This window comes from Echinops telfairi, unplaced genomic scaffold (assembly GCF_000313985.2).
Source record: "Echinops telfairi isolate 266 unplaced genomic scaffold, ASM31398v2 ScPeMD7_40;HRSCAF=151, whole genome shotgun sequence".
NCBI classification, from domain to species: Eukaryota; Metazoa; Chordata; class Mammalia; order Afrosoricida; family Tenrecidae; genus Echinops; species Echinops telfairi.
This window is the reverse complement of record NW_022103938.1, coordinates 617,183-633,725: the sequence shown is the minus strand read 5'-3', so window position 1 is coordinate 633,725 and position 16,543 is coordinate 617,183. Positions and strand designations below refer to the sequence as shown.

The 16,543-nt window shown below is 43.6% G+C and overlaps 1 protein-coding gene and 1 pseudogene across 1 annotated transcript in view; one reads left to right on the top strand and one right to left on the bottom strand.

The window, feature by feature from the left end:
* The window catches only part of A2ML1 (alpha-2-macroglobulin like 1), a 91,553-nt gene extending 77,699 nt beyond the window's left edge, over positions 1–13,854 (bottom strand). Inside the window, exon 1 of the mRNA XM_045290516.1 lies at positions 13,779–13,854. The gene's annotated coding sequence lies outside the window, so the exon portion shown is untranslated. The remainder of the gene's footprint in view (positions 1–13,778) is intronic.
* Positions 13,855–15,517: 1,663 nt separating this feature from the next.
* LOC101652911 lies at positions 15,518–15,972 on the top strand (annotated as a pseudogene).
* The last annotated feature ends 571 nt before the right edge of the window (positions 15,973–16,543 follow it).

Genomic DNA, 16,543 nt, shown 5'->3' with positions numbered 1-16,543 from the left:
CCCCTTATAGAAGGGTCTCGGGGAGGAGACGATCCATTCAGGGTGCAGTATAGCACCTATGAAACATACAACTTTCCTCTAGTTCTTTAATGCTTACCCCCTGCCCCCACTATCATGACCCCAATTCTACCCAACAAATCTGGCTAGACCAATGGATGTACACTGGTACAGGTAAGAACTGGAAACACAGGGAATCCAGGACAGATGAACCCCTAAGGACCAATAATGAGAGTAGTGATACCAGGACAATAAGGGGAAGGTGTCATAGAAAGGGGGAACCGATCACAATGATCTATATATAACCCCCTCCTTGGGGGAGGGACAACAGAAAGGTGAGTGAAGGGAGACATCGGACAGTGTAAAACATGAAAAAATAGTAAGTTATAAATTATCAAGGGTTCGTGAAGGAGGGAAGGAGGGATGGTGGAGGAGGGAGGGGGGAAATGAGGAGCTGATACAAAGGGCTCAAATAGAAAGAAAATGTTTTGAGAATGATGATGGCAACAAATGTACAAATGTGCTTGACATAATGTATGTATGGTGATAAGTGTTGTATGAACCCCCAATAAAATGATTTTATATATATATATAACAGCTTCACTATATTAGAAAATGCATTAAGGAATGTATTTGAAGGTCTTTTCTTTGACGTCAAAGGAAATATTTGAGAACATAAGAAATATCCAACACAAAATGCCTAATAGCCAGCACGAAAAATACTGAAGGTATGCAACCAAACAGCATGTGATTGAATACCTTAATTTTATTTTTAATTTACTGCCATCACTACTCATAGCCACCTGAAAGGACAGGGTAGAACAGCCTCTGTGAGTTTCTGAGACTGTAACTCTTCATGGGAGTGGAAGGTCCAATTTACCACCAGGAGCTGGGGTTGGTTTGTCACAGTGGATCTTCAGGATAGCAGCCAATGTAACCACAACGCCACCAGGGCTCCTTCACGGAATATAATGTGTGCTATTATTGTGGGATGGAGACTTGTCAGAGAAGGTTTGATGCAATACCACATGAAACTAGGAAGCCTCAGGGAACCTCTTCCATTCAGATTTTCATTATGTTTTTTATCTGTTAGGCCAGGTTGACTAGAGAAACAAATCCAGTGTAAGAGAGAACTTTATATCCAAGAGCAATTGAGTATTGAGAAAACCCAACTCAATCCAGATCAAGGCCATAAGTCCAATATTAGCACATATGTCCAATACTAGTCTATAATTCCTTTTCAGACTCACACAGCACATGTAATGATGCTAATGCTGGAAGATCACAGGCTAGTGGGTGAAAAGTCTTGTGGATCCAATGGCAGTGGACGCATCTCCAGGGCTCTGGCTGCCATCAGTGTGGCTTGTCAGCAGGAAGACCAAGTCAGAGAGAGAGTGTGGCCCACATTCAGTACGAGAGAGGAAGTTCCCAGAATCCTCATGAGACGGTCACACCCACCAGGAGGCATCATCAGGTTGTGACCTGATTGACAGGCCAATCCCCCACCCCTTCACTCTATTTATCAAATTGACATAGAATTATGTAACTACCTCACCAATTTATTCTTCTACTTTTAACTTCTTTCCAATCAAGACCTAACTTGTCCTTGTAGAAGGGCAGGATACCCCTCATCATCTGTTTTCTCGGTGAGACCCTGGTTGCCCACATTCATCCATTGTTTGATACTGTTCTTGTTTCCCCCCAGCAGGCACAGACTCAATGGAGCAGAAAGAAGGATTTACTGTAAAGTTAAAATCTTTCCTCTCGAGAAGAAGACTTGAAGGCACTTGGGGGCGCGGCGGCAGGCGGTAAATTGGAGAGCTATCAGTGGATGCAGGAGTGGGAGAGAGCATTCGAGCTGTTTTTAACAATGTATATGCAATTCCTTTTAGAAGCAGTTTAACTACGGAAGGGTATGGTCTGTGAATATTCTATGAAGAAAACGACTTTTAAAAAAGAAAAGAAACAAGGCTTGACCTATGGTTACCGTGGGTGAAGGAAGAAGAGTTTTTTGCTTAGGGGACATTGAGTTTGTTTTCGTTGTGGTGGACAAATTTGGAGAGGGATAATAATCATGGTTGCTCATCGTGAAGAATAGTATCATCATTGTCACTGAATTATAGACGCTGTTTAATTGGAGAATGTCTTGTTGCGTATACTTTTTTTTGCCAAAGTTGAAAAAAAAAACATTGCATGAATAGTAATGAGTATGGGGAAAAAGAAAATGTTCTAAAATGGACTGGTAAAGAGTGTGCAACTCTACGTAATCCGGTTGAACTATTGAATTGTCTGATACATGGATGACGTGCCAATGAAACTGTCTAAAAAAGAAAAGACTGGAAGGCGTTGATGGAAGAGAGGAGTAAGATTTCCTAGAAGCTCAGCAATGCCTGACACGTAGTAAGCATTCGATACCTTTTTTCCTACCTTAAGACAACAAGTAGGAAATTAAATTTTCATGGCCAGACATCTAGATAAAATTGCATAATACTACTAGCCAAGATCTTATCCCTATGATTATATAATGTCTGAGCCCCAGGGAAGAACAGGCTATCTCTAGAGCCCACTTAGGGGAGTTTCTGGGTGTGACAGGCATTTAATAAATGTGAATGATTGAGTAAGGGACAGCAAAATTGGATTGGATTGGCATTAGCAAGGATGTTAAAATAAGGACCTTCAAATGTTTGTCCCTACATGTACATAATTAAAAATAATAAAAAAAACACCACAGAACTGGCAGATACTGTCTGACTCAATTTTTTCAGAACTCTGGAAACTAGCCAAAGGCGTAAAACAACCCCAGGAAGATCTTGCTAAAAATAAAAAAAAGCTTTGTGGTGTTTTAAGTTACCTCTGTTTCCTTCTCCACTCCCCAGCTCAGCAGTAGCCTTGAAAAATAGCAGCCTGAATTATCCAATACCAGAAGAAGCAAAAAACTCTTCATTCATGAAGAAATACCATTATTTAACTTGAGACTCCCTGGTGGTGTATAGGTTACTCACTGTACTTCTAACTGCAAGGTCAGCAGTTCCAAACCACCAGCCTCTCAGTGAGAGAAAGACGATATTTTCTACGCCGATGAAGACTTACAGTCTTGGAAACCAGAATCCACTCCAATGGCACTGGGTTTGGGTTTTGTCTTGCTGGTTCCCTGGGAGATTTACTAGGAAAGCTTACCTCCTTTAATCTTTATTAACCAACTTGAATTTGTCCAGGGCTAAATTCTCCTGGGGTTGGAATTGTTAGACATTATAACATTATGGATTTCTGAAATGACTCATAACAGTTGGGATAAACAATACATTTGGCAAAAAATGCTAAAAAAGAAAGCTCATAGAATGAGATGTCCTTAGAGTAGCAGTTCTCAACCTGTGGGTCGCGACCCCTTTGGGGATCAGACAACCCTTTCACAGAGGTCACCTAAGATCATCCGGAAAACACATAAATATTTCACAATATATGTACAATATATATTTCACAATATATAATTACATATTGGTTTTTGATTAATTATGTTCAATTTGTAACAATGAAAATATCTAACCAACTTGAATTTGTCCAGGGCTAAATTCTCCTGGGGTTGGAATTGTTAGACATTATAACATTATGGATTTCTGAAATGACTCATAACAGTTGGGATAAACAATACATTTGGCAAAAAATGCTAAAAAAGAAAGCTCATAGAATGAGATGTCCTTAGAGTAGCAGTTCTCAACCTGTGGGTCGCGACCCCTTTGGGGATCAGACAACCCTTTCACAGAGGTCACCTAAGATCATCCGGAAAACACATAAATATTTCACAATATATGTACAATATATATTTCACAATATATAATTACATATTGGTTTTTGATTAATTATGTTCAATTTGTAACAATGAAAATACATCCTGCATATCAGATATTTACCTGATGATTCATAACAGTAGCAAAATTACAGTTGTGAAGTAGCAACGAAAATAATTTTGTGGTGGGGGGGGTCACCACAACATGAGGAACTATATTAAAGGGTCACGGCATTAGGAAGGTTGAAAACCACTGTTTTAGAGGCTTAGGTAGTTTATTGTGCCAACCTGGCCAATAAACACATGTGGGATTAATTGAAGGGCGGAGAGATAAATGGCTCAGTGAGCCTCGCCTTTCTAGCTCATGGGTCTCTTGCTCTCTGATGGTCGGACCAGGGTGTAGCTGCCTTAGCCAGTTCCCTGCTTTAGCTGGCAAGGCTCACTTCCTGCAAACATCCCTGAAGAGAAGCCACATGGACCTACCCTGATGCAGCCCAGGGTGCTGGAACAACAGTGTAGAAACCCCTGCCAGCACTGAGATGCTTATACATCCACTGACTTGGCTTTCCCCCTGCAGTCGGTGTCATAGTGTGTGTTTTGTGAGATGGAGGAGGACTTTGTGGATTTGTGTCGGACATATGAGTTAATGGTTTAATGTTGGACTTGTGGGCTTGGGCAGCACTGGGTTGGGATGTTTTCTTGATGCATACTTAACCTTTATATAAAATGCTCTCTTATACATGAGTTTCTGTGGATTTGTTTCTCTAAAGTACCCAGACTAACACCGAGGCTTTGAAGAGAGCTGCCTGGTTGCCGGGGCTTTAGAAAGCTATGTACATGACCAGTGCTGTGGGAAGTTATGTACACACTCAGAAAAGACCGGAGGAAGCCCTAAGCTCTCACCTCTGATGCATGTCGTTGAGTGTTTGCTTCCTGAAGACTATGCAGAGCTGTCAACTGCCTGTCAAACAATCAGCCATCTAAGTGAGTCTTGAACTAAGTCCACATGGAAGAAGCACACCAGCCTGTGTGATCCAAGGTTTGTAAATGATAAAATGCAAATCCAAAGTAGGGAATGACATCAGAGCTTAAGCTGTAGATACTTGGTTTGCAGAAGGCTAGGGAAGACAGTGGAAGTCCAAAATCCACAGGCAGGGCGGGCACATGTATTAACCCTCCAATGAATTCCCTCACCATTGTTCAGGGCCGTGAATCGTCTTGCTTTCAGACAGAGAGCATTGCAAAATCAATTATGACGAATGTACTTAGGCTAAAATGTAATATCTTATAATTTTATCTCCCTTTTGTCCCATTTAAAAAAATTTCAGTTTTTAATATTTTCTACTTTCTTTTGATTGAAATTTTTCTGTTTTATTTTGTTAAAGTTTTTGTATGACTTTCTGTATATGAAATCCAGGGTAATGAAATCAATAGAGACAGTAATTGGATTAATAATTACCTAGAGGCATGGGAGGAGAGGTTGGGTGGAAATGAGGAGCTAACATTATTGTTAGTATGAGAAAGAAGAAAATACTCTAAAATTGTGGTGATGTTTTTAGAACTTTTATTAATATGATTTAGCTCTTAAATATATGATATAGGAATTATTTGCCAATAAACCTAATTTTAATAAATAGTTGTGAATGAGGGGGAGTGCAGAGTGGAGACCCAAAGCTCATCTGGAGGCCATTGGACATCCCCTTACAGAAGGGTCACAAGGAAGAGACAAGCCATTCAGGGCACAGTATAGCACCGATAAAACACACAACTTTCCTCTAGTTCTTTAATACTCCCCCGCCCCCACTAGCATGACCCCAATTCTACCTTACAGATCTGGCTAGACCAGAGCATTTACATGGGTACAGATAAGAGCTTGAAACACAGGGAATCCAGGACTGATAAACACCTCGGGACCAATATTGAGAGTAGCGATACCAGGATGGTAAGGGGGAGGTGGGGGGAGAAAGAGGGAACCAATCACGATGATCTACATATAACCCCTCCCAGCAGGATGGACAACAGAAAAGTGAGTGAAGGGAGACAGTGGATAATGTAAGACAAGAAAAAAAAATGTATGAATTAGGGGGAAGGAGGGAGGGCGGAGGAGGGAGGGGAGAAAATAAGAAGCTGATACCAAGGGCTCAAGTAGAAAGAAAATGCTTTGAGAATGATGAAGGCAACAAATGTACAAATGTGCTTGACACAGTAGATGGATGTATGGATTATGATAAGAGTTGTACGAGCCCCCAATAAGACGACTGTTTTAGAAAAGGGGGGGGCAGACTGTTACCCACGCTATACAGTGCTTCAAGACAAAATTTCATTTATTTGTAATTAGAAATAAATATTTCACAATATATAAAAAAAGAAAATGTTTTGAAAATGATAATGGCAACAAATGTACAACATATGGTTGACACAATGGATGGATGGATTGTGATAAGACTTGTACAAGCCCCAGTAAAATGATTTAAAATAGAAAAGAAAAGAAAACTATGTCTACAAAACTAAAGGAAAGTATGAGAATGACTGGGGCAGCTACATAATCTTCTGTCAACTTGTGAAGAGGTGGAGTCTAGCCTATCAATCAGGGCATAGCCAATGAGGCCTCCAGTTGGTATGGCCTTCTCCTGAGGATTCTGGGAACTCCTGTATTCCTCCCTGGAGATGGGAGACCCTCTCTGCTGCATCTTCCTGCTGACAAGCTACATGGAGCTACACTGATACAGCCAGAGCCCTGGAACTGGAGGAGCCATGTGGAGACCACGGCAGCACTGAGATGCTTCCACCACCACTGGATCCCCAAGACTTTCCACCCACTGGCCTATCATCTTCCTGTATTCAGGATCATTGCATGGCTGTGTGAGTTTAAAGAGGAATTTATGGACTAGTATTGATATATAGGATAATATTGGGCTTACGGACTTGATCTGGACTGGGCTGGGATGTTTTCTTAATTTACAATTGCTCTTTGATATTGAGTTCTCTCTTACACATATGAGTGTCTCTTGATTTGTTTCTCTAGTCAACCTGGACTAGCACAATGAGATTTCACCTAATAGAGACTATGAATAAAGAGAATTGGGGGGAAAAATAGAATTCTGGAGTTGAAAAAACAACCAAAATATCATGGAAAAAATCCACAAGAAGAGTTCAACAGCATATTTAAATAGAAAGAAGGGAAAAAATGAAATTAAAGAAGGCTTATTGACATTATCCTTCCTACAGAAGTGCCCTCCTTCGCCCTCAAAAAACGAAGCCAAGTGAACAGAGTCACAGATCCCTGGTACATCATGGAGCATATTCACCTCCTCACAGTGGGAGTTCCAAAGGAGAGCCAATAGCAAGAAGATGGAAACAAGCAAAACGCCTCTAAGCAGAGAAGGAGATCCAGACACTGGTACATACACTCCACGGCCGAGTGTGCATGGCTGAAAGACGATGATGGAGCCACGGAGGGCGGGACCTGGAGAGCTTTAGGCTGAATGAAGGTAGCCAAGCACAAAAGGGCAACTTTTGTAAGAGGCCATTGTTATAAAGGGAGATGGGGCGACAAGATAAAGATTGTCATACCACAGAGAACAGACTTGAAGTTCGGGGGAGGGTCGGGGAGGGGACAGGGGAGAAGATCACGCAATAGACTAGATTGTAGGCAGTTTTAACCGGGGTGAAGTGGAAGATGGTGGTCCACGAGAGGGAGAAAAGAAATCAGGGAGTTGGGGGAGGGATAAACTATTGGGGGTTGGTGGGTTGCTTACATGTTGAATACATCAATTGTGTAAAGTGCATTTGTACATCATTTAATAAAAAAAAAATGTTGAATACAAAGTTAATGATCTGAATTTTTTAAAAAAGGAACAAAAAGAACGTAAATGACTAAAATATGATGAAAAACTAAACTATATGACATTCAAAAAAGTCAATAAACTACAAGTAATATAAACTCCTGTGTTAGTCTGGGTTGACTAGAGAAACAAATCCAGAAACACCCAAATGTGTGTAAGACAGTTTTATATCCAAGAGTAATTGTATATTAAGAAAACATCCTGGCCCAGTCGAGATCAAGTCTGTAAGCTCTATATTAAACCATACGTCTGATATCAGCCCTTAGGTCCAATACTAGACCATAAAATCTTCTGCAGACTCATGCAACACTTGCAACAATGCCCAAAGCAGGAAGATCACAGGGCAGTGGGTGAAAAGTCTTGTGGAAGCATCTCAGCGCTCGCACCGCTCTCCAGGTGGCTCCTCCAGCTCCAGGGCTCTCGTTGCCATCAGCACAGCTCCATGTGGCTTGTCAATGGAATGTGAAGCAGAGTGTGTGCCCCACCTCCAGGAAGGACAAGGATGACAGGAGTTCCCAGAATCCTGTTTGACAGGATTGACAGGCTAGACTCCACTCTTTGCCTCAAGTTGGTAGGAGATTATGTAACTGCCCCAACTCCCAAAGATCCCCTCTTAAACCATCCACCTGAATCCAAAGACAGAGAATCACGAAAGCAAGACAGAACTAACTCATCTCACACTAGTAAGACGCAGTAAGATTTACAACTCACACCTCATCAGAAACCATGGAGACCAGAAACAATGGGATGACACATTTTCAACGCTGAAAGGAAAGAAGAAAATCCAAGCATTCTATATCTGCCCAAACAATCCATCAAACATGGAAAAAAAGAGGAAGAAAAAGACAACCTTAGATTTTTAAAAACAGAGAGTTCTTTACTAAAAGACATGGTTTACAAGAAGCACCAGAGGGAGTTTCTCTGGTTGAAATAAAAGGATTCTAGGAAGTAGTATACTTTGCTATGAAGAAAGAAAAATGCCCTGGCCATCTACAGAATGATCACAGTCCCTGGGAATTGTGGAGCCCAATTCTACTCCGAAATACATGGGGTCATTATGAGTCGATGACAACCCACTGCCAGCAAGTCAATTCCAATTCATAGTGACCCTATCAGACAGGTTGGGTTTCCAAGACGGTAAAACTTTAAGGGAGTAGAAAGCCTCATCTTTCCTAGTTGGAGCAGCTGGTGGTTTTCAAACTTATAGCTAGCAGCCGAACGTATAATCCACTATGCCACCAAATGTTGGCAAAACACATGAGCCAGTCAGGAGTAGAAGGGAACTTCCCGAAACTCCTAAAAAGGATCCGTGCTAAACGCACAGGGTCATACTGGCTGATAAATGGCTCAGTATTTCAAACAGGCAACAGAGTCGAATCATCATATGTCCAAAGAAGAATCCAAATCACTAATACATACATCACTAAGAGCCTCAACATCAGTAACCCCCAGGGAAATGCAAAACAAACCCAGAGTGAGACACCGCTTCATACCAACTAATGCGGCCACGTGCCAGGACAAATAACAAGTGTTGGTGAGGATGCAGAGAAATTAGAATGTTCAGATTCTATATACTGTGGAGGAGAATGTAAAACTTTATAGCCAATTTGGAAAACAGTGTGGCAATTTCTCAAAACACAGGTATTGACATACAACCCAGTGGTTCTGCCCCAAAGAATATACCCGAAGGATGTGGAAGACGTGTGTCACACAGCACCTTGTGCACAAGTATTCCTAATAGCAGAGTCATAATAGCCCCAAAGTAGAAGCCACTCAGATGACCATCAGCTAAAAAGTGAATAAACAAAACACAGTGTAACTACACAATTAGCTATTATTTGACAATAAAAAGAGATGGAATACATTTTGCAACATGGAAAAATCTACTAGCATCCTGCTATACAAAAGAAGCCAGTCACAAAAGATTACATATTGCATGATGTTACTTATGTGAAATGGCCGGAGTGGACAAATCTGAAGAGACTGAAGGGAGATGAGTGGTCGTCTAAGCCTGGAGGTTGAGGAAAAATAGGAAGTGACTGCTGATGGGAATGGGGTGACTCTGAGTGACGGTGAAATGCTTTGGAGTGGACTGTTGTGATAGTGGTCCAGTTCTGTGACTATACAAAAAGCCACTGACTTGTATGCTGTAAATGTGTGCATTGTGTGGTATGTGAATTCTACCTCAAATGGTTTTAAAAGTGACTACATGACCCAAAAAGTTCATATAAAGTAATAAAGCATACTGGTAAAAGTAAATACTTAGTAAACATAAAATAAAATATATGTTTTATTTGTAACTCCACCCTCTTTTCTCCTAACTTTTAAAAAGTTGCATAATGAATAAATAATAAGTTGATATTGATGGATACACTCATAGATACACAGATATAATTTTAGACAATAGCAGCATAAAATGATAGGGGAACAAAGTTTTTAATATACTATTGAAATGAAGTTGGCATCAATCCAAACCAGACTGTTATCAATTAAGATGTTAATAGTAATTCCCTGAGCAACTATTAATTATGCAGTTACATGGACTTTTATAAATTCAGCACTGAGCTATTGTCAAATATCAATTAGATGTTTGTGTGGAATGTGTCTTGAACTTCTTCCATTTCTTTAATGACTGAAAAGTTAGCAGACGAAAGTAACTTTTGGTAACTTTAATAACTTATCACCATAGGATTCTGCATACATTCCAAGCATGTGTCTCTAAAAAGGTTTTGCGATTTTGTTTGGCTTTGTTAGAGTTTTAGGACAGATTTGGTGGAAACTTGATGGGGCAAGATTAGATTATGCTGAAAAATCCAAAGAATTGCACTAATTTTGTAGAGTTGCCTCTCTCTAGCAATGATAATAAAATCCATTTTCTTGGAAGTAGAAGGAAGCGAAGGAATCCGAGAGGCACAGTGGCTGCTAATCGAAAGGTCAGGGGTTCATACCATCCAACCGCTCTGCAGATGAGGCAGCCTGCTTCGTGAATATTTACAGCCTCCAAAACCCTACGGAGCCATTCTCCTCTGCCTTACAGGGTCACTCACTGTAAGTGGCATTCTCTTTGACGGCAATGATTTTGGTGTGCTTGCAAGTGAGCTGATGAAGAAACTCATTGTTATTTCAGCCTATATCCGGTAGGTGGAGTCAGAGTACAAAAGACCCATCCAAGAGACAAAAACAGAATGGGGGGAAAAACAAATAGCTTAAAAAAGCAGAAATGCGCCTAGTCATTAGGAAGCATCCTCCCAGGCAATTAGCATTTTATTTAGGGTAGGATGCAAGAGGAAGAAATTTAATCTTTAAAATAGCGATTATATGAGCCCAGGCTGTATAGTGAAACAGTAGGTGTATGAGGGAACTTCAAAAAGTTCAGGGGAAAACGGAATTAAAAATAATGGCACTTTCCCACGAACTTTTTTAAAGCCCAATTTGTACGTGTGGTTTCTTCCAAGGCATTAATTTACTCACAATTGTTCGTGATAAGTTTGAAATCGGTAGCATCAGTCTGAAAACTCTCAAGCAAGAGCTGACAGTGTAGAAATTCTCCAGACAGAATTTCTTCTTTCTCAGAGAAACCTTGATTTTGTTCTTGAAGCCATTCAACTGGATGCAACTGATTGCAACCCCTCACATCCTGGAAGATAGTTTTTACTTAAGGAGCCAATTGATTATGAATGTGAACCACATCTACAAAAGACCTTTAATGTCCAGATTAGTGATTAAGTAAGTATGTACTAGCTTCCAGCCAGGGGGATACATAAAACTAACCTCAAGCGATATTTGACCAGGGTTGTTTAGACATATACTTAACTAATGACAGGAGGATGATCTAAGTGACTTGTCCAGATCTGTTTTACCTTACTGAGTTAGATCTGTTCAGCATCTCTAATGCCAGTCTTTCAAATGCATGCTGGGAAGAAAAATGGTTGCAGGGACCATTGAGAACTTCTCGATGTATTCCGAGAAGATGCTAGATTTTCGTAAGATGCTTGCATGTCTTTGAGCAACCCGGCAAGCTGGGCAACTGGGAGATTGGGCAAAATGAACTGAAGAGGCAAAACAAACTACTAAGAACGAATCAGATATTTTGAGAAAGCAGGTTTACAGAGAGATGTAATAGTAAATAGCATTACTGATGAATAGTCAAAGGAGAAAAGGAGAAACTTCTTAGAAGAAGGGTTAGGATACCTGGGAGTAAGGATATAAAGTAATTTGAATCTACAAACCTATAAACCAACCCAGACCCCATTGTTTATCAGATTGATTCCCACTCCTAGTGACCCTTATAGAACAGAGTGGACCTGTTCCAAAAGGTTTCCAAATCCTCATGGAAGCAGACTCACCTGTCTCCTGTGGAGGGTCTGGTGGACTGGTGCATAACTTTGCCACTAGGGCTCCCTGATATAAAGGGGATAATAAAACAGAAATCTTGGATTCCCCCCCCCCACTTTAAGCTTTTAAGCACAATTCCACTTCTTGCCCTATCCTCATAAACAAGTTTTATTGAAAAATTTTAAAGTATGTGAAACAATGTTCTCACACTGAATAACATACCACAGGCATCTCAAAAAAACAAGGGAAATACACCTTCCCCCAGCTTTCGGGCGAGGACACTAACCAGGCTCCAGTCCAGAGAGAAGAGACTAAATCCAAGCCTGATGGTTTTACTGAGTTAGGGATTTCCGTGAGAAGAAACAACTTGTGACGGGGAGGAGATACCACCACAGGCAATAGTCTGAAAAATTCCCAGAGATCACACAAGTCTGAAAAGAAGTTTATACTTCCATTCGTTCCTTGTGGAGAGACCTCATAATGCACAGGTCCCGGGAATGTTATGTTTTCGTAGTGAGAACACATTTATGAGTCCCAGGGTGGAAGTTTTTAATCTTGACCTATTCTAATAAAACACAATCATGGGGCCAGGGGCTCACTCTCATGTCCCACTCCGATACACTGGAGCCCTGGTGGCGTCCTAGGTTAAGCATGGCGCTACGTGCAAGATGGGGTGGTTTGAGCCCACGACAGGCCGTGCCAGGAAAAGAGGCTGTCCACTCCCTCCAGTAAAGCTGTACCGTCTCAGGACCTAAGGAGCCGTTCCACTCTGTCTTATGGGGACAGTTGTCCTCAACTGGATGGCAAGGTCACCGAATGTATATTAATTCCGCCCTTCTCTTTGCCCTGCTCCTAGAGCCATCTGAAATTGCACATGGAAACGGACTCTTAGCAGACGGGTCTTAAGCACGTTGTCCCAGAGCCCGGCTAGGCACCACAGGAAGGTGCGGGGGATGAAAGGCCTCTGGGGTCTGGGGATGGGGCAGGGTGGCCCAGAGCTGTGGAGTTCCCACACAAAGAGCCAGGACCCCCAACGTCCCAGAGCCCAGGCAAGCGTTTGACTGTTTGCGGATTCCCTCCCAGGCCCAGGGCTGCCGAGAGCCGGCTGGTTGGTACTCAGAGTCCACAGGAACAGACACAAGATGAAGGAGCGCCTGCAGCCGTATAATCACACCGGTATAATCACACTGAGCGAGAGGCTTGGAGGATTATTCATGTAGACTCTTCTCCAAGATGGACAGCTTCTCATTGCCACTCGGGGAGGCCTGGCAGGTGACCTTGGGCAGGTGATTTGCACCTCGGGGCCCTCCCCTCCCCCTACCTCACCCCCGCAGCCCATCCTTGAGGTGCATCTGTGAGCTGGCTCCCCATCCGCCTCTTCTTGAGTAGTTCAAGGGCTGGTGAGAGCAGGCATCCTCCAGCCGCAGCCCGCTGGCTGCTCCTGGGGGTCAGCCTCCTGTGTGGGTCTCAGAATCCCCAGTGTGCCATGGAGGCCCTGTGAGCTGGGAACTAACTCTCTGGATGGCTGTTCCCACTCCACTTGGGCACATTCTCACACAGGCTTCTGGACTTTCTGATGGCCCTGGGGGCAGTGGGTGCTGCTGCACTCAGGGGAAGTGCTCCGGGTACCGACCTCTATTTTCCTACTAGGACTGGTGTGATTAGACCTGGGGTGTGGCCCCTCCCCGTTTCCATCCAATGTGGAGAGCAACCTTGGGACGGTGCCTGGCGCGTCGAAGACAAGACGTTCAATGAGGCCTGGCACTGCTGGGGGAGTGGTGGCCGTGTGGGCACGCACGCCCAAGGGTGCCTCTTACCTGGTCCCCCTCGCTGCTTCAGGTGCACTGCGCAGAGCTCAGCTTCAGGCCTTCACTGTTGCTTGGCAACCCAGGGGAGAACAGGGCCATCTCTTCCGGATTCTGGAGGGAGACACCAACGTCAAATTCTCAGCTCCCTTTCGGGGGCTGTCTCAGCAGCTTGGTGCAAGAGAAGGCCTCAGGGCTCACCGAGGCTGCCTGCCCCCCCCCCACCCCCAAACCTGGCTCTCCATCCTCAGAATCACCACCACCCCTCCCCGGGGACTGCTCCCTGCCAGAGGGAGGGGCCTAGGAGTCACAGGTGTCCCTTCGCTGTGTTGTTTCAAGCTGCCATCAGTTGATCCCCGATTCACAGTGACCCCATGATTGGCTGTGGACTGGACCATCGTGACGTCCACTGGCTGACTTTTCAAAGTCCACCACCAGGCCTTTCTTCCTCCTCTTAGCTGAAGAGCTAAGGCTGTTCAACTCCACAACAGCACACAAGCCTGCAGCTCCACCTGAGGTGGCTTGGCTGGGCGCCTAACCTGGTCCTTCCACACGCAAGGCGGGATTTTTGCCACTGCCTCCATATGTAGCGAGGTACAACACCCACCCACCGCATTGCCACTTCATTACACATCAACCTAAGACTAGGGCAAAGCCTTACACCTTCGATGCCTTGCAAGTTCCCAAAATCCAATGTGCATTTTGCTTTCCCCAAACCAAACACCAGCCTGCCCCCATTGAGACCGCTGGACTCAGAGCAGAACTGACACCCACCCGGCGGGTTTCTAAGGCAGTCATCTTGACAGAAGCTACTACAAGCTAGCCCCAAGGTCAGCAGTTCAAAACCACCAGACCCTGGGGGGTGGGGGGTGGGGTAAAGGATGTTTTTTACTCCTATGAAGAGTTACAGTCTTGGAACTCATAGGAGAAGTTCTACGCTGTCTTGTCGGGTTACTAGGAGTCAGAATAGACTCAATGACAGTGAAAAAAAAAAATAAATAAAATACAATTACCTGCCCAGAGCCAAACAATAACAATATACTTTGGAGTTTATAACATATGTAAAGCTAAAATATTTGACATAGACATATGTTGCTGTAAGATTTTTGTACATGGAGTGAAATATTATTTAGAGGTACACTATAATAACTTGAATATATATAACATGAATCTTAGAACAACCGCCAAAAAAGGTAGAATAATCCAACAGAGGGAATAGACTGGAATTTGAAAAAAAAAAAAAAGCGTGCCAACGAAGGCAGGAAGAATAGAAAAGAAACAACAAAGAAAAATGGATAAAACAACACACTTGAACTTAGTCCTGTTGCTAATTAAATTAAAAGTCAATTGTTTAAAATCTATAAGAGCAGAAAATGTTAGCTTGGATTTAAAAAGTAAGATCTAACTCTCTGGTGACTGCAGTAAACCATCTTAAATGGAAAGCAACAGAGAGGTTAAACGTGAGGGTGTTCAGAAAGACTTGCTGTGGAAATCCCACTAAAGAGGCTCTGCCTCAAACTTACCTGTAGCCCTTGGACTTAAGGGGGGAAGGAACTTCACAGTGTGACAGATGGCTGCTACACCAAGGGTATAGAACTGGGGGTCCTTAGACTTTGGCTCAGTTCTCTTGTCTTGAGGGTGCCCAATGAATGGTGGCCCAGGACTACCACTATTTTAACGTCCTCCTTGCTTTAGGAAGATATGTATTCGCCATTACTGCAGGAAAAGGTGCCGGAGCCTGAGCAGTCAAGATGTGTGACTTCACCGAGGACCAGACCACGGAGTTCAAGGAGGCCTTCCAGCTGTTTGACCCAATGGGTGATGGCAAGATCCTGTCAGCCAGGGTGGGGACGTGATGAGGGCCCTGGGCCAGCACCCCACCAACGCGAGATGCTCAAGGTGCTGGGGAACCCCAAGAGTGATGAGATGAATGGGAAGGGGCTGGACTTTGAGCCCTTCCTGCCCGTGCTGCAGACTGCGGCCAAGAACAAGGACTAGGGTACCTACGGGAGCCACACTGAAAGCCTTCGGGTGTTTGACAAGGAAGGGAACGGCACCGTCATGGGGGCTGAAATCCGGCATGCCCTTGTCACATTGGACGAGGAGATGACGGAGGAAGAAGTAGAGATGCTGGTGACGGGGCCCCAAGGACAGTCATGGGTGTACCAACTAGGACGAGCCCTTCCTGATGGTGCTGAGCAACTGAGGGCAGCCCTTCCCGTGGCCCCAGAGCCCAGTGCCTTTTCCCATGTAAGACTAACCGAATGCCGTTCCAAAGGCCTCCTCACTGTCACAGCATCTCTCCCATCTTGTCTCCAGCAGCAGTCACCAAATAAACTTGCTCTCTGTGCAAAAATTTTAAAAAGAAATGTATTTATCCGGTAGGCCTGGTTTTGCCTTTTCGCCAAACCCCACTGAGATAATTAAAGTTTATTGTGCCAACCTGGCCGATAAGCACATGTGGGATTAATTGAAGGGTGGAGAGATAAATGGCTCAGTGAGCCTCGCCTTTCTAGTTCTCGGGTCTCTTGTTTTGTGATGGTCGGACCAGAGTGCAGCTGCCTTACCCAGTTCCTGCTTCATCTGGCAAGGCTCGCTTCCTCACATCCCTGAGGAGAAGTCACAGGGACCTACCCTGATGCATCCCTGGGTGCTGGAGCACCCATGTGGAGACCCCTGGCTGCGCTGAGATGCTTACACGTTCACTGATTTGGCTTTCCTCCTGCAGTCAGCGTCATTGTGTGTGTTTTGTGAGATGGAGGAGGACTTTGTGGATT